This window comes from Oncorhynchus mykiss, unplaced genomic scaffold (assembly GCF_013265735.2).
Source record: "Oncorhynchus mykiss isolate Arlee unplaced genomic scaffold, USDA_OmykA_1.1 un_scaffold_325, whole genome shotgun sequence".
Taxonomy (NCBI): Eukaryota; Metazoa; Chordata; class Actinopteri; order Salmoniformes; family Salmonidae; genus Oncorhynchus; species Oncorhynchus mykiss.
Window position 1 is genome coordinate 112,945 of NW_023493774.1, and position 22,035 is coordinate 134,979.

Below are 22,035 nucleotides of genomic sequence, written 5' to 3' on the forward strand. Positions count from 1 at the left end.
CTTTCAGCCTCTCATCAACTAGCTGTTTTTGCAGAATATTAAAAATACGATAGTTATTCACTACTCATATTAACTAGGTGTCATTTACGTTACCTTAAGTCATTTATTTTTCAACTGGATTTTACAAAGGTGCATGACATGCAGGCGCTAAAAAATTGTCAGGAGGGGGTTTCAAACCATGCCTATAGGGGAGTCTGCGACCTGAATGACTTAATGGTTATTTTCAATGCAATCAAGTTTTTTCTTTTTCTTTTAGGGTTTAACAAGGTTTCTCACCTGTTACCTGTGGCTTGACTTTAGATGTGGCCAGTTCGATTACCCTGCAGCCTAAGAGTGTCTTCAGAATATGGCCAATTTGACATGAATTTAAAAATGCCTCAGATAGGACCAAAAAAGTGTCTGGAGCTTCCCGTCAGGGTAAGAGTGACAACAGGTTTCCACATGTCAAAATGGGGGAAATCTTAGCAAATGGCTTCATGGTTATTCATGAGAATCGTGTTGTTGTATTGTTGAGTGTATCATGGGATCTCACCTGAAATCTGTGGCTTGACTACAAACCTGTAACCTATGCTACTGTGGCCTATAGAGCTAGAAGGCTGGATAACCAGGTGTGTAAAGGTGTGAAGTGGGACAGATGGCCTGCAGTCCTATCCCAAATGGACAACTAATCCCTATGTACTTGCGGAGATCTGAGAGGATGCTATTGGTATAAGAAACACGACTAAACTTCAACCTCCGGAGGGGTCAAAAAAATGCATTTTCGTTGTCGGCAGGATTTGAACCTGCGCAGGAAGATCCTAATGGATTTCTAGTCCATCGCCTTAACCACTCGGCCACGACAACGCTGACAGAAGAAAACAAGCTTGTTAGGAGTGAATGGGCCAACAGGCATAGCCTACAGAAAGTGAAATTTAACAACTGAAAGATAATGCAGTAACTCATTATAATGCAATAACGCAAAATGTTCCCCTCATTCATTTGTTATTAAGTCCAGCTGTTTTCTTATTTAACCTTGATCTTTGCTCAGCTCCAGAAGGTCTGCATTTGAGAGTGTTTATTATGAATTGTTATTTCACTGTGTGAAGTTGTTATTTCATCATTCTTATTATTACTGCTGAGCAGCATGACTCCTGAGAGGCACTAAAAAACTGTCAGAAGTGGGATTTGAACCCACGCCTCCATGGGAGACTGCGAACTGAACGCAGCGCCTTAGACCGCTCGGACCATCCTGACTACAGCACAGTAACTGGGTATCGGGTTAAAGTGTATGCGGTAAAAGTAGAAATATGAACAACGCTCTAAAATCACCACAGAGACCAGAACAACTATGCACGATACTGACTTGCACTTTCAATAGTCATTTGTTTTTATAAATTAAAAAGTCCAGTCATTGATTTAACCTCAATATGGCCTTCAATGGGAAAGAGTAGTAAATCGTCATTGAATGAGCGCTAAACTGGCATCAGAATATGGCCATTCTGATATAAATGATACAATTCCTCAGATAAGACTGAAAAAGTGTCTGGAAATATCAGCAACCATCAGGGTAAGAGTGACAACAGGTCCACATGGGGGAAATCCTTACAAATGGCTTAATGAGTCATTTCAACGCAATCGTGTTATTATTTATTTTTAGGGTTTAACAAGGCAGCTCACCTGTGACTTGACATTAGATGCGGCGACTTTGATTACCCTGCAGACGATATTTTTGTTCTTCCCGCCAATACAATCCACTGACAACGACCGACGAGTTCTGCGTTCCGAGATTATTTTTGTTATTTGCCTGTTTGGGGCCCGCCTGTGAAATTGCGCGATTCTTGCAATTCTCTTTCAGCCTCTCATCAACTAGCTGTTTTTGCAGAATATTAAAAATACGATAGTTATTCACTACTCATATTAACTAGGTGTCATTTACGTTACCTTAAGTCATTTATTTTTCAACTGGATTTTACAAAGGTGCATGACATGCAGGCGCTAAAAAGTTGTCAGGAGGGGGTTTCAAACCATGCCTATAGGGGAGTCTGCGACCTGAATGACTTAATGGTTATTTTCAATGCAATCGAGTTTTTTCTTTTTCTTTTAGGGTTTAACAAGGTTTCTCACCTGTTACCTGTGGCTTGACTTTAGATGTGGCCAGTTCGATTACCCTGCAGCCTAAGAGTGTCTTCAGAATATGGCCAATTTGACATGAATTTAAAAATGCCTCAGATAGGACCAAAAAAGTGTCTGGAGCTTCCCGTCAGGGTAAGAGTGACAACAGGTTTCCACATGTCAAAATGGGGGAAATCTTAGCAAATGGCTTCATGGTTATTCATGAGAATCGTGTTGTTGTATTGTTGAGTGTATCATGGGATCTCACCTGAAATCTGTGGCTTGACTACAAACCTGTAACCTATGCTACTGTGGCCTATAGAGCTAGAAGGCTGGATAACCAGGTGTGTAAAGGTGTGAAGTGGGACTAGATGGCCTGCAGTCCTATCCCAAATGGACAACTAATCCCTATGTACTTGCGGAGATCTGAGAGGATGCGATTGGTATAAGAAACACGACTAAACTTCAACCTCCGGAGGGGTCAAAAAAATGCATTTTCAGTTGTCGGCAGGATTTGAACCTGCGCAGGAAGATCCTAATGGCATTTCTAGTCCATCGCCTTAACCACTCGGCCACGACAACGCTGACAGAAGAAAACAAGCTTGTTAGGAGTGTAATGGGCCAACAGGCATAGCCTACAGAAAGTGAAATTTAACAACTGAAAGATAATGCAGTAACTCATTATAATGCAATAACGCAAAATGTTCCCCTCATTCATTTGTTATTAAGTCCAGCTGTTTTCTTATTTAACCTTGATCTTTGCTCAGCTCCAGAAGGTCTGCATTTGAGAGTGTTTATTATGAATTGTTATTTCACTGTGTGAAGTTGTTATTTCATCATTCTTATTATTACTGCTGAGCAGCATGACTCCTGAGAGGCACTAAAAAACTGTCAGAAGTGGGATTTGAACCCACGCCTCCATGGGAGACTGCGAACTGAACGCAGCGCCTTAGACCGCTCGACCATCCTGACTACAGCACAGTAACTGGGTATCGGGTTAAAGTGTATGCGGTAAAAGTAGAAATATGAACAACGCTCTAAAATCACCACAGAGACCAGAACAACTATGCACGATACTGACTTGCACTTTCAATAGTCATTTGTTTTTATAAATTAAAAAGTCCAGTCATTGATTTAACCTCAATATGGCCTTCAATGGGAAAGAGTAGTAAATCGTCATTGAATGAGCGCTAAACTGGCATCAGAATATGGCCATTCTGATATAAATGATACAATTCCTCAGATAAGACTGAAAAAGTGTCTGGAAATATCAGCAACCATCAGGGTAAGAGTGACAACAGGTCCACATGGGGGAAATCCTTACAAATGGCTTAATGAGTCATTTCAACGCAATCGTGTTATTATTTATTTTTAGGGTTTAACAAGGCAGCTCACCTGTGACTTGACATTAGATGCGGCGACTTTGATTACCCTGCAGACGATATTTTTGTTCTTCCCGCCAATACAATCCACTGACAACGACCGACGAGTTCTGCGTTCCAAGATTATTTTTGTTATTTGCCTGTTTGGGGCCCGCCTGTGAAATTGCGCGATTCTTGCAATTCTCTTTCAGCCTCTCATCAACTAGCTGTTTTTGCAGAATATTAAAAATACGATAGTTATTCACTACTCATATTAACTAGGTGTCATTTACGTTACCTTAAGTCATTTATTTTTCAACTGGATTTTACAAAGGTGCATGACATGCAGGCGCTAAAAAGTTGTCAGGAGGGGGTTTCAAACCATGCCTATAGGGGAGTCTGCGACCTGAATGACTTAATGGTTATTTTCAATGCAATCGAGTTTTTTCTTTTTCTTTTAGGGTTTAACAAGGTTTCTCACCTGTTACCTGTGGCTTGACTTTAGATGTGGCCAGTTCGATTACCCTGCAGCCTAAGAGTGTCTTCAGAATATGGCCAATTTGACATGAATTTAAAAATGCCTCAGATTAGGACCAAAAAAGTGTCTGGAGCTTCCCGTCAGGGTAAGAGTGACAACAGGTTTCCACATGTCAAAATGGGGGAAATCTTAGCAAATGGCTTCATGGTTATTCATGAGAATCGTGTTGTTGTATTGTTGAGTGTATCATGGGATCTCACCTGAAATCTGTGGCTTGACTACAAACCTGTAACCTATGCTACTGTGGCCTATAGAGCTAGAAGGCTGGATAACCAGGTGTGTAAAGGTGTGAAGTGGGATAGATGGCCTGCAGTCCTATCCCAAATGGACAACTAATCCCTATGTACTTGCGGAGATCTGAGAGGATGCGATTGGTATAAGAAACACGACTAAACTTCAACCTCCGGAGGGGTCAAAAAAATGCATTTTCATTGTCGGCAGGATTTGAACCTGCGCTGGAAGATCCTAATGCATTTCTAGTCCATCGCCTTAACCACTCGGCCACGACAACGTCGACAGAAGAAAACAGGCTTGTTAGGAGTGTATGGGCCAACAGGCATAGCCTACAGAAAGTTAAATTTAACAACTGAAAGATAATGCAGTAACTCATTACAATGCAATAACACAAAATGTTCCCCTCATTCATTTGTGATTAAGTCCAGCTGTTTTCTTATTTAACCTTGATCTTTGCTCAGCTCCAGAAGGTCTGCATTTGAGAGTGTTTATTATGAATTGTTATTTCACTGTGTGAAGTTGTTATTTCATCATTCTTATTATTACTGCTGAGCAGCATGACTCCTGAGAGGCACTAAAAAACTGTCAGAAGTGGGATTTGAACCCACGCCTCCATAGGGAGACTGCGACCTGAACGCAGCGCCTTAGACCGCTCGGCCATCCTGACTACAGCACAGTAACTGGGTATCGGGTTAAAGTGTATGCGGTAAAAGTAGAAATATGAACAACGCTCTAAAATCACCACAGAGACCAGAACAAATATGCACGATACTGACTTGCACTTTCAATAGTCATTTGTTTTTATAAATTAAAAAGTCCAGTCATTGATTTAACCTCAATATGGCCTTCAATGGGAAAGAGTAGTAAATCGTCATTGAATGAGCGCTAAACTGGCATCAGAATATGGCCATTCTGATATAAATGATAAAATTCCTCAGATAAGACTGAAAAAGTGTCTGGAAATATCAGCAACCATCAGGGTAAGAGTGACAACAGGTCCACATGGGGGAAATCCTTACAAATGGCTTAATGAGTCATTTCAACGCAATCGTGTTATTATTTATTTTTAGGGTTTAACAAGGCAGCTCACCTGTGACTTGACATTAGATGCGGCGACTTTGATTACCCTGCAGACGATATTTTTGTTCTTCCCGCCAATACAATCCACTGACAACGACCGACGAGTTCTGCGTTCCGAGATTATTTTTGTTATTTGCCTGTTTGGGGCCCGCCTGTGAAATTGCGCGATTCTTGCAATTCTCTTTCAGCCTCTCATCAACTAGCTGTTTTTGCAGAATATTAAAAATACGATAGTTATTCGCTACTCATATTAACTAGGTGTCATTTACGTTACCTTAAGTCATTTATTTTTCAACTGGATTTTACAAAGGTGCATGACATGCAGGCGCTAAAAAAGTTGTCAGGAGCGGGTTTCAAACCATGCCTATAGGGGAGTCTGCGACCTGAATGACTTAATGGTTATTTTCAATGCAATCAAGTTTTTCTTTTTCTTTTAGGGTTTAACAAGGTTTCTCACCTGTTACCTGTGGCTTGACTTTAGATGTGGCCAGTTCGATTACCCTGCAGCCTAAGAGTGTCTTCAGAATATGGCCAATTTGACATGAATTTAAAAATGCCTCAGATAGGACCAAAAAAGTGTCTGGAGCTTCCCGTCAGGGTAAGAGTGACAACAGGTTTCCACATGTCAAAATGGGGGAAATCTTAGCAAATGGCTTCATGGTTATTCATGAGAATCAGTGTTGTTGTATTGTTGAGTGTATCATGGGATCTCACCTGAAATCTGTGGCTTGACTACAAACCTGTAACCTATGCTACTGTGGCCTATAGAGCTAGAAAGCTGGATAACCAGGTGTGTAAAGGTGTGAAGTGGGATAGATGGCCTGCAGTCCTATCCCAAATGGACAACTAATCCCTATGTACTTGCGGAGATCTGAGAGGATGCGATTGGTATAAGAAACACGACTAAACTTCAACCTCAGGAGGGGTCAAAAAAATGCATTTTCATTGTCGGCAGGATTTGAACCTGCGCTGGAAGATCCTAATGCATTTCTAGTCCATCGCCTTAACCACTCGGCCACGACAACGTCGACAGAAGAAAACAGGCTTGTTAGGAGTGTAATGGGCCAACAGGCATAGCCTACAGAAAGTGAAATTTAACAACTGAAAGATAATGCAGTAACTCATTACAATGCAATAACACAAAATGTTCCCCTCATTCATTTGTGATTAAGTCCAGCTGTTTTCTTATTTAACCTTGATCTTTGCTCAGCTCCAGAAGGTCTGCATTTGAGAGTGTTTATTATGAATTGTTATTTCACTGTGTGAAGTTGTTATTTCATCATTCTTATTATTACTGCTGAGCAGCATGACTCCTGAGAGGCACTAAAAAACTGTCAGAAGTGGGATTTGAACCCACGCCTCCATAGGAGACTGCGACCTGAACGCAGCGCCTTAGACCGCTCGGCCATCCTGACTACAGCATAGTAACTGGGTATCGGGTTAAAGTGTATGCGGTAAAAGTAGAAATATGAACAACGCTCTAAAATCACCACAGAGACCAGAACAACTATGCACGATACTGACTTGCACTTTCAATAGTCATTTGTTTTTATGAATTAAAAAGTCCAGTCATTGATTTAACCTCAATATGGCCTTCAATGGGAAAGAGTAGTAAATCGTCATTGAATGAGCGCTAAACTGGCATCAGAATATGGCCATTCTGACATAAATGATAAAATTCCTCAGATAAGACTGAAAAAGTGTCTGGAAATATCAGCAACCATCAGGGTAAGAGTGACAACAGGTCCACATGGGGGAAATCCTTACAAATGGCTTAATGAGTCATTTCAACGCAATCGTGTTATTATTTATTTTTAGGGTTTAACAAGGCAGCTCACCTGTGACTTGACATTAGATGCGGCGACTTCGATTACCCTGCAGACGATATTTTTGTTCTTCCCGCCAATACAATCCACTGACAACGACCGACGAGTTCTGCGTTCCAAGATTATTTTTGTTATTTGCCTGTTTGGGGCCCGCCTGTGAAATTGCGCGATTCTTGCAATTCTCTTTCAGCCTCTCATCAACTAGCTGTTTTTGCAGAATATTAAAAATACGATAGTTATTCACTACTCATATTAACTAGGTGTCATTTACGTTACCTTAAGTCATTTATTTTTCAACTGGATTTTACAAAGGTGCATGACATGCAGGCGCTAAAAAGTTGTCAGGAGGGGGTTTCAAACCATGCCTATAGGGGAGTCTGCGACATGAATGACTTAATGGTTATTTTCAATGCAATCGAGTTTTTTCTTTTTCTTTTAGGGTTTAACAAGGTTTCTCACCTGTTACCTGTGGCTTGACTTTAGATGTGGCCAGTTCGATTACCCTGCAGCCTAAGAGTGTCTTCAGAATATGGCCAATTTGACATGAATTTAAAAATGCCTCAGATTAGGACCAAAAAAGTGTCTGGAGCTTCCCGTCAGGGTAAGAGTGACAACAGGTTTCCACATGTCAAAATGGGGGAAATCTTAGCAAATGGCTTCATGGTTATTCATGAGAATCATGTTGTTGTATTGTTGAGTGTATCATGGGATCTCTCCTGAAATCTGTGGCTTGACTACAAACCTGTAACCTATGCTACTGTGGCCTATAGAGCTAGAAGGCTGGATAACCAGGTGTGTAAAGGTGTGAAGTGGTATAGATGGCCTGCAGTCCTATCCCAAATGGACAACTAATCCCTATGTACTTGCGGAGATCTGAGAGGATGCGATTGGTATAAGAAACACGACTAAACTTCAACCTCCGGAGGGGTCAAAAAAATGCATTTTCGTTGTCGGCAGGATTTGAACCTGCGCAGGAAGATCCTAATGGATTTCTAGTCCATCGCCTTAACCACTCGGCCACGACAACGTTGACAGAAGAAAACAGGCTTGTTAGGAGTGAATGGGCCAACAGGCATAGCCTACAGAAAGTGAAATTTAACAACTGAAAGATAATGCAGTAACTCATTATAATGCAATAACACAAAATGTTCCCCTCATTCATTTGTTATTAAGTCCAGCTGTTTTCTTATTTAACCTTGATCTTTGCTCAGCTCCAGAAGGTCTGCATTTGAGAGTGTTTATTATGAATTGCTATTTCACTGTGTGAAGTTGTTATTTCATCATTCTTATTATTACTGCTGAGCAGCATGACTCCTGAGAGGCACTAAAAAACTGTCAGAAGTGGGATTTGAACCCACGCCTCCATGGGAGACTGCAACCTGAACGCAGCGCCTTAGACCGCTCGGCCATCCTGACTACAGCACAGTAACTGGGTATCGGGTTAAAGTGTATGCGGTAAAAGTAGAAATATGAACAACGCTCTAAAATCACCACAGAGACCAGAACAACTATGCACGATACTGACTTGCACTTTCAATAGTCATTTGTTTTTATGAATTAAAAAGTCCAGTCATTGATTTAACCTCAATATGGCCTTCAATGGGAAAGAGTAGTAAATCGTCATTGAATGAGCGCTAAACTGGCATCAGAATATGGCCATTCTGATATAAATGATAAAATTCCTCAGATAAGACTGAAAAAGTGTCTGGAAATATCAGCAACCATCAGGGTAAGAGTGACAACAGGTCCACATGGGGGAAATCCTTACAAATGGCTTAATGGGTCATTTCAACGCAAGCGTGTTATTATTTATTTTTAGGGTTTAACAAGGCAGCTCACCTGTGACTTGACATTAGATGCGGCGACTTCGATTACCCTGCAGACGATATTTTTGTTCTTCCCGCCAATACAATCCACTGACAATGACCGACGAGTTCTGCGTTCCGAGATTATTTTTGTTATTTGCCTGTTTGGGGCCCGCCTGTGAAATTGCGCGATTCTTGCAATTCTCTTTCAGCCTCTCATCAACTAGCTGTTTTTGCAGAATATTAAAAATACGTTAGTTATTCACTACTCATATTAACTAGGTGTCATTTACGTTAATTTAAGTCATTTATTTTTCAACTGGATTTTACAAAGGTGCATGACATGCAGGCGCTAAAAAGTTGTCAGGAGGGGGTTTCAAACCATGCCTATAGGGGAGTCTGCGACCTGAATGACTTAATGGTTATTTTCAATGCAATCGAGTTTTTTCTTTTTCTTTTAGGGTTTAACAAGGTTTCTCACCTGTTACCTGTGGCTTGACTTTAGATGTGGCCAGTTCGATTACCCTGCAGACTATAAGAGTGTCTTCAGAATATGGCCAATTTGACATGAATTTAAAAATGCCTCAGATAGGACCAAAAAAGTGTCTGGAGCTTCCCGTCAGGGTAAGAGTGACAACAGGTTTCCACATGTCAAAATGGGGGAAATCTTAGCAAATGGCTTCATGGTTATTCATGAGAATCGTGTTGTTGTATTGTTGAGTGTATCATGGGATCTCTCCTGAAATCTGTGGCTTGACTACAAACCTGTAACCTATGCTACTGTGGCCTATAGAGCTAGAAGGCTGGATAACCAGGTGTGTAAAGGTGTGAAGTGGTATAGATGGCCTGCAGTCCTATCCCAAATGGACAACTAATCCCTATGTACTTGCGGAGATCTGAGAGGATGCGATTGGTATAAGAAACACGACTAAACTTCAACCTCCGGAGGGGTCAAAAAAATGCATTTTCGTTGTCGGCAGGATTTGAACCTGCGCAGGAAGATCCTAATGGATTTCTAGTCCATCGCCTTAACCACTCGGCCACGACAACGTTGACAGATGAAAACAGGCTTGTTAGGAGTGAATGGGCCAACAGGCATAGCCTACAGAAAGTGAAATTTAACAACTGAAAGATAATGCAGTAACTCATTATAATGCAATAACACAAAATGTTCCCCTCATTCATTTGTTATTAAGTCCAGCTGTTTTCTTATTTAACCTTGATCTTTGCTCAGCTCCAGAAGGTCTGCATTTGAGAGTGTTTATTATGAATTGTTATTTCACTGTGTGAACTAAAAAACTGTCAGAAGTGGGATTTGAACCCACGCCTCCATGGGAGACTGCGACCTGAACGCAGCGCCTTAGACCGCTCGGCCATCCTGACTAAAGCACAGTAACTGGGTATCGGGTTAAAGTGTATGCGGTAAAAGTTGAAATATGAACAACGCTCTAAAATCACCACAGAGACCAGAACAACTATGCACGATACTGACTTGCACTTTCAATAGTCATTTGTTTTTATAAATTAAAAAGTCCAGTCATTGATTTAACCTCAATATGGCCTTCAATGGGAAAGAGTAGTAATTCGCCATTGAATGAGCTCTAAACTGGCATCAGAATATGGCCATTCTGATATAAATGATAAAATTCCTCAGATAAGACTGAAAAAGTGTCTGGAAATATCAGCAACCATCAGGGTAAGAGTGACAACAGGTCCACATGGGGGAAATCCTTACAAATGGCTTAATGGGTCATTTCAACGCAATCGTGTTATTATTTATTTTTAGGGTTTAACAAGGCAGCTCACCTGTGACTTGACATTAGATGCGGCGACTTCGATTACCCTGCAGACGATATTTTTGTTCTTCCCGCCAATACAATCCACTGACAATGACCGACGAGTTCTGCGTTCCGAGATTATTTTTGTTATTTGCCTGTTTGGGGCCCGCCTGTGAAATTGCGCGATTCTTGCAATTCTCTTTCAGCCTCTCATCAACTAGCTGTTTTTGCAGAATATTAAAAATACGTTAGTTATTCACTACTCATATTAACTAGGTGTCATTTACGTTACCTTAAGTCATTTATTTTTCAACTGGATTTTACAAAGGTGCATGACATGCAGGCGCTAAAAAGTTGTCAGGAGGGGGTTTCAAACCATGCCTATAGGGGAGTCTGCGACCTGAATGACTTAATGGTTATTTTCAATGCAATCGAGTTTTTCTTTTTCTTTTAGGGTTTAACAAGGTTTCTCACCTGTTACCTGTGGCTTGACTTTAGATGTGGCCAGTTCGATTACCCTGCAGACTATAAGAGTGTCTTCAGAATATGGCCAATTTGACATGAATTTAAAAATGCCTCAGATAGGACCAAAAAAGTGTCTGGAGCTTCCCGTCAGGGTAAGAGTGACAACAGGTTTCCACATGTCAAAATGGGGGAAATCTTAGCAAATGGCTTCATGGTTATTCATGAGAATCGTGTTGTTGTATTGTTGAGTGTATCATGGGATCTCTCCTGAAATCTGTGGCTTGACTACAAACCTGTAACCTATGCTACTGTGGCCTATAGAGCTAGAAGGCTGGATAACCAGGTGTGTAAAGGTGTGAAGTGGGATAGATGGCCTGCAGTCCTATCCCAAATGGACAACTAATCCCTATGTACTTGCGGAGATCTGAGAGGATGCGATTGGTATAAGAAACACGACTAAACTTCAACCTCCGGAAGGGTCAAAAAAAAGGCATTTTCGTTGTCGGCAGGATTTGAACCTACGCAGGAAGATCCTAATGGATTTCTAGTCCATCGCCTTAACCACTCGGCCACGACAACGTTGACAGAAGAAAACAGGCTTCTTAGGAGTGAATGGGCCAACAGGCATAGCCTACAGAAAGTGAAATTTAACAACTGAAAGATAATGCAGTAACTCATTATAATGCAATAACACAAAATGTTCCCCTCATTCATTTGTTATTAAGTCCAGCTGTTTTCTTATTTAACCTTGATCTTTGCTCAGCTCCAGAAGGTCTGCATTTGAGAGTGTTTATTATGAATTGTTATTTCACTGTGTGAAGTTGTTATTTCATCATTCTTATTATTACTGATGAGCAGCATGACTCCTGAGAGGCACTAAAAAACTGTCAGAAGTGGGATTTGAACCCACGCCTCCATGGGAGACTGCGACCTGAACGCAGCGCCTTAGACCGCTCGGCCATCCTGACTACAGCACAGTAACTGGGTATCGGGTTAAAGTGTATGCGGTAAAAGTAGAAATATGAACAACGCTCTAAAATCACCACAGAGACCAGAACAACTATGCACGATACTGACTTGCACTTTCAATAGTCATTTGTTTTTATAAATTAAAAAGTCCAGTCATTGATTTAACCTCAATATGGCCTTCAATGGGAAAGAGTAGTAAATCGTCATTGAATGAGCGCTAAACTGGCATCAGAATATGGCCATTCTGATATAAATGATAAAATTCCTCAGATAAGACTGAAAAAGTGTCTGGAAATATCAGCAACCATCGGGGTAAGAGTGACAACAGGTCCACATGGGGGAAATCCTTACAAATGGCTTAATGAGTCATTTCAACGCAATCGTGTTATTATTTATTTTTAGGGTTTAACAAGGCAGCTCACCTGTGACTTGACATTAGATGCGGCGACTTTGATTACCCTGCAGACAATATATTTGTTCTTCCCGCCAATACAATCCACTGACAACGACCGATGAGTTCTGCGTTCCGAGATTATTTTTGTTATTTGCCTGTTTGGGGCCCGCCTGTGAAATTGCGCGATTCTTTCAATTCTCTTTCAGCCTCTCATCAACTAGCTGTTTTTGCAGAATATTAAAAATACGATAGTTATTCACTACTCATATTAACTAGGTGTCATTTACGTTACCTTAAGTCATTTATTTTTCAACTGGATTTTACAAAGGTGCATGACATGCAGGCACTAAAAAATTGTCAGGAGGGGGTTTCAAACCATGCCTATAGGGGAGTCTGCGACCTGAATGACTTAATGGTTATTTTCAATGCAATCAAGTTTTTTCTTTTTCTTTTAGGGTTTAACAAGGTTTCTCACCTGTTACCTGTGGCTTGACTTTAGATGTGGCCAGTTCGATTACCCTGCAGACTATAAGAGTGTCTTCAGAATATGGCCAATTTGACATGAATTTAAAAATGCCTCAGATAGGACCAAAAAAGTGTCTGGAGCTTCCCGTCAGGGTAAGAGTGACAACAGGTTTCCACATGTCAAAATGGGGGAAATCTTAGCAAATGGCTTCATGGTTATTCATGAGAATCGTGTTGTTGTATTGTTGAGTGTATCATGGGATCTCACCTGAAATCTGTGGCTTGACTACAAACCTGTAACCTATGCTACTGTGGCCTATAGAGCTAGAAGGCTGGATAACCAGGTGTGTAAAGGTGTGAAGTGGGACAGATGGCCTGCAGTCCTATCCCAAATGGACAACTAATCCCTATGTACTTGCGGAGATCTGAGAGGATGCGATTGGTATAAGAAACACGACTAAACTTCAACCTCCGGAGGGGTCAAAAAAAATGCATTTTCGTTGTCGGCAGGATTTGAACCTGCGCAGGAAGATCCTAACGGATTTCTAGTCCATCGCCTTAACCACTCGGCCACGACAACGTTGACAGAAGAAAACAAGCTTGTTAGGAGTGAATGGGCCAACAGGCATAGCCTACAGAAAATGAAATTTAACAACTGAAAGATAATGCAGTAACTCATTATAATGCAATAACACAAAATGTTCCCCTCATTCATTTGTTATTAAGTCCAGCTGTTTTCTTATTTAACCTTGATCTTTGCTCAGCTCCAGAAGGTCTGCATTTGAGAGTGTTTATTATGAATTGTTATTTCACTGTGTGAAGTTGTTATTTCATCATTCTTATTATTACTGCTGAGCAGCATGACTCCTGAGAGGCACTAAAAAACTGTCAGAAGTGGGATTTGAACCCACGCCTCCATGGGAGACTGCGACCTGAACGCAGCGCCTTAGACCGCTCTGCCATCCTGACTACAGCACAGTAACTGGGTATCGGGTTAAAGTGTATGCGGTAAAAGTAGAAATATGAACAACGCTCTAAAATCACCACAGAGACCAGAACAACTATGCACGATACTGACTTGCACTTTCAATAGTCATTTGTTTTTATAAATTAAAAAGTCCAGTCATTGATTTAACCTCAATATGGCCTTCAATGGGAAAGAGTAGTAAATCGCCATTGAATGAGCGCTAAACTTGCATCAGAATATGGCCATTCTGATATAAATGATAAAATTCCTCAGATAAGACTGAAAAAGTGTCTGGAAATATCAGCAACCATCAGGGTAAGAGTGACAACAGGTCCACATGGGGGAAATCCTTACAAATGGCTTAATGGGTCATTTCAACGCAATCGTGTTATTATTTATTTTTAGGGTTTAACAAGGCAGCTCACCTGTGACTTGACATTAGATGCGGCGACTTCGATTACCCTGCAGACGATATTTTTGTTCTTCCCGCCAATACAATCCACTGACAACGACCGACGAGTTCTGCGTTCCGAGATTATTTTTGTTATTTGCCTGTTTGGGGCCCGCCTGTGAAATTGCACGATTCTTGCAATTCTCTTTCAGCCTCTCATCAACTAGCTGTTTTTGCAGAATATTAAAAATACGATAGTTGTTCACTACTCATATTAACTAGGTGTCATTTACGTTACCTTAAGTCATTTATTTTTCAACTGGATTTTACAAAGGTGCATGACATGCAGGCGCTAAAAAGTTGTCAGGAGGGGGTTTCAAACCATGCCTATAGGGGAGTCTGCGACCTGAATGACTTAATGGTTATTTTCAATGCAATCAAGTTTTTTCTTTTTCTTTTAGGGTTTAACAAGGTTTCTCACCTGTTACCTGTGGCTTGACTTTAGATGTGGCCAGTTCGATAACCCTGCAGACTATAAGAGTGTCTTCAAAATATGGCCAATTTGACATGAATTTAAAAATGCCTCAGATAGGACCAAAAAAGTGTCTGGAGCTTCCCGTCAGGGTAAGAGTGACAACAGGTTTCCACATGTCAAAATGGAGGAAATCTTAGCAAATGGCTTAATGGTTATTCATGAGAATCGTGTTGTTGTATTGTTGAGTGTATCATGGGATCTCACCTGAAATCTGTGGCTTGACTACAAACCTGTAACCTATGCTACTGTGGCCTATAGAGCTAGAAGGCTGGATAACCAGGTGTGTAAAGGTGTGAAGTGGGATAGATGGCCTGCAGTCCTATCCCAAATGGACAACTAATCCCTATGTACTTGCGGAGATCTGAGAGGATGCGATTGGTATAAGAAACACGACTAAACTTCAACCTCCGGAGTGGTCAAAAAAATGCGTTTTCATTGTCGGCAGGATTTGAACCTACGCAGGAAGATCCTAATGCATTTCTAGTCCATCGCCTTAACCACTCGGCCACGACAACATTGACAGAAAAAAACAGGCTTGTTAGGAGTGAATGGGCCAACAGGCATAGCCTACAGAAAGTGAAATTTAACAACTGAAAGATAATGCAGTAACTCATTATAATGCAATAACACAAAATGTTCCCCTCATTCATTTGTTATTAAGTCCAACTGTTTTCTTATTTAACCTTGATCTTTGCTCAGCTCCAGAAGGTCTGCATTTGAGAGTGTTTATTATGAATTGTTATTTCACTGTGTGAAGTTGTTATTTCATCATTCTTATTATTACTGCTGAGCAGCATGACTCCTGAGAGGCACTAAAAAACTGTCAGAAGTGGGATTTGAACACACGCCTCCATGGGAGACTGCGACCTGAACGCAGCGCCTTAGACCGCTCGGCCATCCTGACTACAGCACAGTAACTGGGTATCGGGTTAAAGTGTATGCGGTAAAAGTAGAAATATGAACAACGCTCTAAAATCACCACAGAGACCAGAACAACTATGCACGATACTGACTTGCACTTTCAATAGTCATTTGTTTTTCATAAATTAAAAAGTCCAGTCATTGATTTAACCTCAATATGGCCTTCAATGGGAAAGAGTAGTAAATCGCCATTGAATGAGCGCTAAACTGGCATCAGAATATGGCCATTCTGATATAAATGATAAAATTCCTCAGATAAGACTGAAAAAGTGTCTGGAAATATCAGCAACCATCAGGGTAAGAGTGACAACAGGTCCACATGGGGGAAATCCTTACAAATGGCTTAATGGGTCATTTCAACGCAATTGTGTTATTATTTATTTTTAGGGTTTAACAAGGCAGCTCACCTGTGACTTGACATTAGATGCGGCGACTTCGATTACCCTGCAGACGATATTTTTGTTCTTCCCGCCAATACAATCCACTGACAACGTCCGACGAGTTCTGCGTTCCGAGATTATTTTTGTTATTTGCCAGTTTGGGGGCCGCCTGTGAAATTGCGCAATTCTTGCAATTCTCTTTCAGCCTCTCATCAACTAGCTGTTTTTGCAGAATATTAAAAATACGATAGTTATTCACTACTCATATTAACTAGGTGTCATTTACGTTACCTTAAGTCATTTATTTTTCAACTGGATTTTACAAAGGTGCATGACATGCAGGCGCTAAAAAGTTGTCAGGAGGGGGTTTCAAACCATGCCTATAGGGGAGTCTGCGACCTGAATGACTTAATGGTTATTTTCAATGCAATCAAGTTTTTTCTTTTTCTTTTAGGGTTTAACAAGGTTTCTCACCTGTTACCTGCGGCTTGACTTTAGATGTGGCCAGTTCGATTACCCTGCAGACTATAAGAGTGTCTTCAGAATATGGCCAATTTGACATGAATTTAAAAATGCCTCAGATAGGACCAAAAAAGTGTCTGGAGCTTCCCGTCAGGGTAAGAGTGACAACAGGTTTCCACATGTCAAAATGAGGGAAATCTTAGCAAATGGCTTAATGGTTATTCATGAGAATCGTGTTGTTGTATTGTTGAGTGTATCATGGGATCTCACCTGAAATCTGTGGCTTGACTACAAACCTGTAACCTATGCTACTGTGGCCTATAGAGCTAGAAGGCTGGATAACCAGGTGTGTAAAGGTGTGAAGTGGGACAGATGGCCTGCAGTCCTATCCCAAATGGACAACTAATCCCTATGTACTTGCGGAGATCTGAGAGGATGCGATTGGTATAAGAAACACGGACTAAACTTCAACCTCCGGAGGGGTCAAAAAAAAGCATTTTCATTGTCGGCAGGATTTGAACCTGCGCAGGAAGATCCTAATGGATATCTAGTCCATCGCCGTAACCACTCGGCCACGACAACGTTGACAGAAGAAAACAGGCTTGTTAGGAGTGAATGGGCCAACAGGCATAGCCTACAGAAAGTGAAATTTAACAACTGAAAGATAATGCAGTAACTCATTATAATGCAATAACACAAAATGTTCCCCTCATTCATTTGTTATTAAGTCCAGCTGTTTTCTTATTTAACCTTGATCTTTGCTCAGCTCCAGAAGGTCTGCATTTGAGAGTGTTTATTATGAATTGTTATTTCACTGTGTGAAGTTGTTATTTCATCATTCTTATTATTACTGCTGAGCAGCATGGCTCCTGAGAGGCACTAAAAAACTGTCAGAAGTGGGATTTGAACACACGCCTCCATGGGAGACTGCGACCTGAACGCAGCGCCTTAGACCGCTCGGCCATCCTGACTACAGCACAGTAACTGGGTATCGGGTTAAAGTGTATGCGGTAAAAGTAGAGATATGAACAACGCTCTAAAATCACCACAGAGACCAGAACAACTATGCACGATACTGACTTGCACTTTCAATAGTCATTTGTTTTTATAAATTAAAAAGTCCAGTCATTGATTTAACCTCAATATGGCCTTCAATGGGAAAGAGTAGTAAATCGCCATTGAATGAGCGCTAAACTGGCATCAGAATATGGCCATTCTGATATAAATGATAAAATTCCTCAGATAAGACTGAAAAAGTGTCTGGAAATATCAGCAACCATCAGGGTAAGAGTGACAACAGGTCCACATGTTCCCCTCATTCAATCCTTACAAATGGCTTAATGAGTCATTTCAACACAATCGTGTTATTATTTATTTTTAGGGTTTAACAAGGCAGCTCACCTGTGACTTGACATTAGATGCGGCGACTTTGATTACCCTGCAGACGATATTTTTGTTCTTCCCGCCAATACAATCCACTGACAACGACCGACGAGTTCTGCGTTCCGAGATTATTTTTGTTATTTGCCTGTTTGGGGCCCGCCTGTGAAATTGCGCGATTCTTGCAATTCTCTTTCATCCTCTCATCAACTAGCTGTTTTTGCAGAATATTAAAAATACAATAGTTATTCACTACTCATATTAACTAGGTGTCATTTACGTTACCTTAAGTCAGTTATTTTTCAACTGGATTTTACAAAGGTGCAGGCGTTAAAAAATTGTCAGGAGGGGGTTTCAAACCATGCCTATAGGGGAGTCTGCGACCTGAATGACTTAATGGTTATTTTCAATGCAATCGAGTTTTTTCTTTTTCTTTTAGGGTTTAACAAGGTTTCTCACCTGTTACCTGTGGCTTGACTTTAGATGTGGCCAGTTCGATTACCCTGCAGCCTAAGAGTGTCTTCAGAATATGGCCAATTTGACATCAATTTAAAAATGCCTCAGATTGGACCAAAAAAGTGTCTGGAGCTTCCCGTCAGGGTAAGAGTGACAACAGGTTTCCACATGTCAAAATGGGGGAAATCTTAGCAAATGGCTTCATGGTTATTCATGAGAATCGTGTTGTTGTATTGTTGAGTGTATCATGGGATCTCACCTGAAATCTGTGGCTTGACTACAAACCTGTAACCTATGCTACTGTGGCCTATAGAGCTAGAAGGCTGGATAACCAGGTGTGTAAAGGTGTGAAGTGGGACAGATGGCCTGCAGTCCTATCCCAAATGGACAACTAATCCCTATGTACTTGCGGAGATCTGAGAGGATGCGATTGGTATAAGAAACACGACTAAACTTCAACCTCCGGAGGGGTCAAAAAAATGCATTTTCGTTGTCGGCAGGATTTGAACCTGCGCAGGAAGATCCTAACGGATTTCTAGTCCATCGCCTTAACCACTCGGCCACGACAACGTTGACAGAAGAAAACAAGCTTGTTAGGAGTGAATGGGCCAACAGGCATAGCCTACAGAAAGTGAAATTTAACAACTGAAAGATAATGCAGTAACTCATTATAATGCAATAACACAAAATGTTCCCCTCATTCATTTGTTATTAAGTCCAGCTGTTTTCTTATTTAACCTTGATCTTTGCTCAGCTCCAGAAGGTCTGCATTTGAGAGTGTTTATTATGAATTGTTATTTCACTGTGTGAAGTTGTTATTTCATCATTCTTATTATTACTGCTGAGCAGCATGACTCCTGAGAGGCACTAAAAAACTGTCAGAAGTGGGATTTGAACCCACGCCTCCATGGGAGACTGCGACCTGAACGCAGCGCCTTAGACCGCTCGGCCATCCAGACTACAGCACAGTAACTGGGTATCGGGTTAAAGTGTATGCGGTAAAAGTAGAAATATGAACAACGCTCTAAAATCACCACAGAGACCAGAACAACTATGCACGATACTGACTTGCACTTTCAATAGTCATTTGTTTTTATAAATTAAAAAGTCCAGTCATTGATTTAACCTCAATATGGCCTTCAATGGGAAAGAGTAGTAAATCGTCATTGAATGTGCGCTAAACTGGCATCAGAATATGGCCATTCTGATATAAATGATACAATTCCTCAGATAAGACTGAAAAAGTGTCTGGAAATATCAGCAACCATCAGGGTAAGAGTGACAACAGGTCCACATTGGGGAAATCCTTACAAATGGCTTAATGAGTCATTTCAACGCAATCGTGTTATTATTTATTTTTAGGGTTTAACAAGGCAGCTCACCTGTGACTTGACATTAGATGCGGCGACTTTGATTACCCTGCAGACAATATTTTTGTTCTTCCCGCCAATACAATCCACTGACAACGACCGACGAGTTCTGCGTTCCGAGATTATTTTTGTTATTTGCCTGTTTGGGGCCCGCCTGTGAAATTGCGCGATTCTTGCAATTCTCTTTCAGCCTCTCATCAACTAGCTGTTTTTGCAGAATATTAAAAATACGATAGTTATTCACTACTCATATTAACTAGGTGTCATTTACGTTACCTTAAGTCATTTATTTTTCAACTGGATTTTACAAAGGTGCATGACATGCAGGCGCTAAAAAATTGTCAGGAGGGGGTTTCAAACCATGCCTATAGGGGAGTCTGCGACCTGAATGACTTAATGGTTATTTTCAATGCAATCAAGTTTTTTCTTTTTCTTTTAGGGTTTAACAAGGTTTCTCACCTGTTACCTGTGGCTTGACTTTAGATGTGGCCAGTTCGATTACCCTGCAGCCTAAGAGTGTCTTCAGAATATGGCCAATTTGACATGAATTTAAAAATGCCTCAGATAGGACCAAAAAAGTGTCTGGAGCTTCCCGTCAGGGTAAGAGTGACAACAGGTTTCCACATGTCAAAATGGGGGAAATCTTAGCAAATGGCTTCATGGTTATTCATGAGAATCGTGTTGTTGTATTGTTGAGTGTATCATGGGATCTCACCTGAAATCTGTGGCTTGACTACAAACCTGTAACCTATGCTACTGTGGCCTATAGAGCTAGAAGGCTGGATAACCAGGTGTGTAAAGGTGTGAAGTGGGACAGATGGCCTTCAGTCCTATCCCAAATGGACAACTAATCCCTATGTACTTGCGGAGATCTGAGAGGATGCGATTGGTATAAGAAACACTGACTAAACTTCAACCTCCGGAGGGGTCAAAAAAACTGCATTTTCGTTGTCGGCAGGATTTGAACCTGCGCAGGAAGATCCTAATGGATTTCTAGTCCATCGCCTTAACCACTCGGCCACGACAACGTTGACAGAAGAAAACAAGCTTGTTAGGAGTGAATGGGCCAACAGGCATAGCCTACAGAAAGTGAAATTTAACAACTGAAAGATAATGCAGTAACTCATTATAATGCAATAACACAAAATGTTCCCCTCATTCATTTGTTATTAAGTCCAGCTGTTTTCTTATTTAACCTTGATCTTTGCTCAGCTCCAGAAGGTCTGCATTTGAGAGTGTTTATTATGAATTGTTATTTCACTGTGTGAAGTTGTTATTTCATCATTCTTATTATTACTGCTGAGCAGCATGACTCCTGAGAGGCACTAAAAAACTGTCAGAAGTGGGATTTGAACCCACGCCTCCATGGGAGACTGCGACCTGAACGCAGCGCCTTAGACCGCTCGGCCATCCTGACTACAGCACAGTAACTGGGTATCGGGTTAAAGTGTATGCGGTAAAAGTAGAAATATGAACAACGCTCTAAAATCACCACAGAGACCAGAACAACTATGCACGATACTGACTTGCACTTTCAATAGTCATTTGTTTTTATAAATTAAAAAGTCCAGTCATTGATTTAACCTCAATATGGCCTTCAATGGGAAAGAGTAGTAAATCGTCATTGAATGAGCGCTAAACTGGCATCAGAATATGGCCATTCTGATATAAATGATAAAATTCCTCAGATAAGACTGAAAAAGTGTCTGGAAATATCAGCAACCATCAGGGTAAGAGTGACAACAGGTCCACATGGGGGAAATCCTTACAAATGGCTTAATGAGTCATTTCAACGCAATCGTGTTATTATTTATTTTCAGGGTTTAACAAGGCAGCTCACCTGTGATTTGACATTAGATGCGGCGACTTTGATTACCCTGCAGACGATATTTTTGTTCTTCCCGCCAATACAATCCACTGACAACGACCGACGAGTTCTGCGTTCCGAGATTATTTTTGTTATTTGCCTGTTTGGTGCCCGCCTTTGAAATTGCGCGATTCTTGCAATTCTCTTTCAGCCTCTCATCAACTAGCTGTTTTTGCAGAATATTACAAATACGATAGTTATTCACTACTCATATTAACTAGGTGTCATTTACGTTACCTTAAGTCATTTATTTTTCAACTGGATTTTACAAAGGTGCATGACATGCAGGCGCTAAAAAGT

General features: G+C 40.9%; 12 non-coding genes across 12 annotated transcripts; all 12 read right to left on the reverse strand.

Annotated features, from left to right (window-relative positions):
• Positions 1-761: 761 nt before the first annotated feature.
• On the reverse strand, positions 762-843 carry trnas-aga. Its single transcript has one exon. It is a non-coding gene; the product is annotated as a tRNA-Ser (tRNA).
• Positions 844-4,807: 3,964 nt separating this feature from the next.
• trnal-cag lies at positions 4,808-4,891 on the reverse strand. The gene has a single exon. It is a non-coding gene; the product is annotated as a tRNA-Leu (tRNA).
• Positions 4,892-6,636: 1,745 nt separating this feature from the next.
• On the reverse strand, positions 6,637-6,719 carry trnal-cag. The gene has a single exon. It is a non-coding gene; the product is annotated as a tRNA-Leu (tRNA).
• A 1,356-nt stretch (positions 6,720-8,075) lies between these two features.
• On the reverse strand, positions 8,076-8,157 carry trnas-aga. Its single transcript has one exon. It is a non-coding gene; the product is annotated as a tRNA-Ser (tRNA).
• Positions 8,158-9,903: 1,746 nt separating this feature from the next.
• trnas-aga lies at positions 9,904-9,985 on the reverse strand. Its single transcript has one exon. It is a non-coding gene; the product is annotated as a tRNA-Ser (tRNA).
• Positions 9,986-10,235: 250 nt separating this feature from the next.
• On the reverse strand, positions 10,236-10,318 carry trnal-cag. Its single transcript has one exon. It is a non-coding gene; the product is annotated as a tRNA-Leu (tRNA).
• Positions 10,319-11,675: 1,357 nt separating this feature from the next.
• Positions 11,676-11,757, reverse strand: trnas-aga. Its single transcript has one exon. It is a non-coding gene; the product is annotated as a tRNA-Ser (tRNA).
• Positions 11,758-12,063: 306 nt separating this feature from the next.
• On the reverse strand, positions 12,064-12,146 carry trnal-cag. Its single transcript has one exon. It is a non-coding gene; the product is annotated as a tRNA-Leu (tRNA).
• Positions 12,147-13,504: 1,358 nt separating this feature from the next.
• trnas-aga lies at positions 13,505-13,586 on the reverse strand. The gene has a single exon. It is a non-coding gene; the product is annotated as a tRNA-Ser (tRNA).
• Positions 13,587-18,986: 5,400 nt separating this feature from the next.
• trnas-aga lies at positions 18,987-19,068 on the reverse strand. Its single transcript has one exon. It is a non-coding gene; the product is annotated as a tRNA-Ser (tRNA).
• Positions 19,069-20,814: 1,746 nt separating this feature from the next.
• On the reverse strand, positions 20,815-20,896 carry trnas-aga. Its single transcript has one exon. It is a non-coding gene; the product is annotated as a tRNA-Ser (tRNA).
• A 306-nt stretch (positions 20,897-21,202) lies between these two features.
• trnal-cag lies at positions 21,203-21,285 on the reverse strand. The gene has a single exon. It is a non-coding gene; the product is annotated as a tRNA-Leu (tRNA).
• Positions 21,286-22,035: the final 750 nt, after the last annotated feature.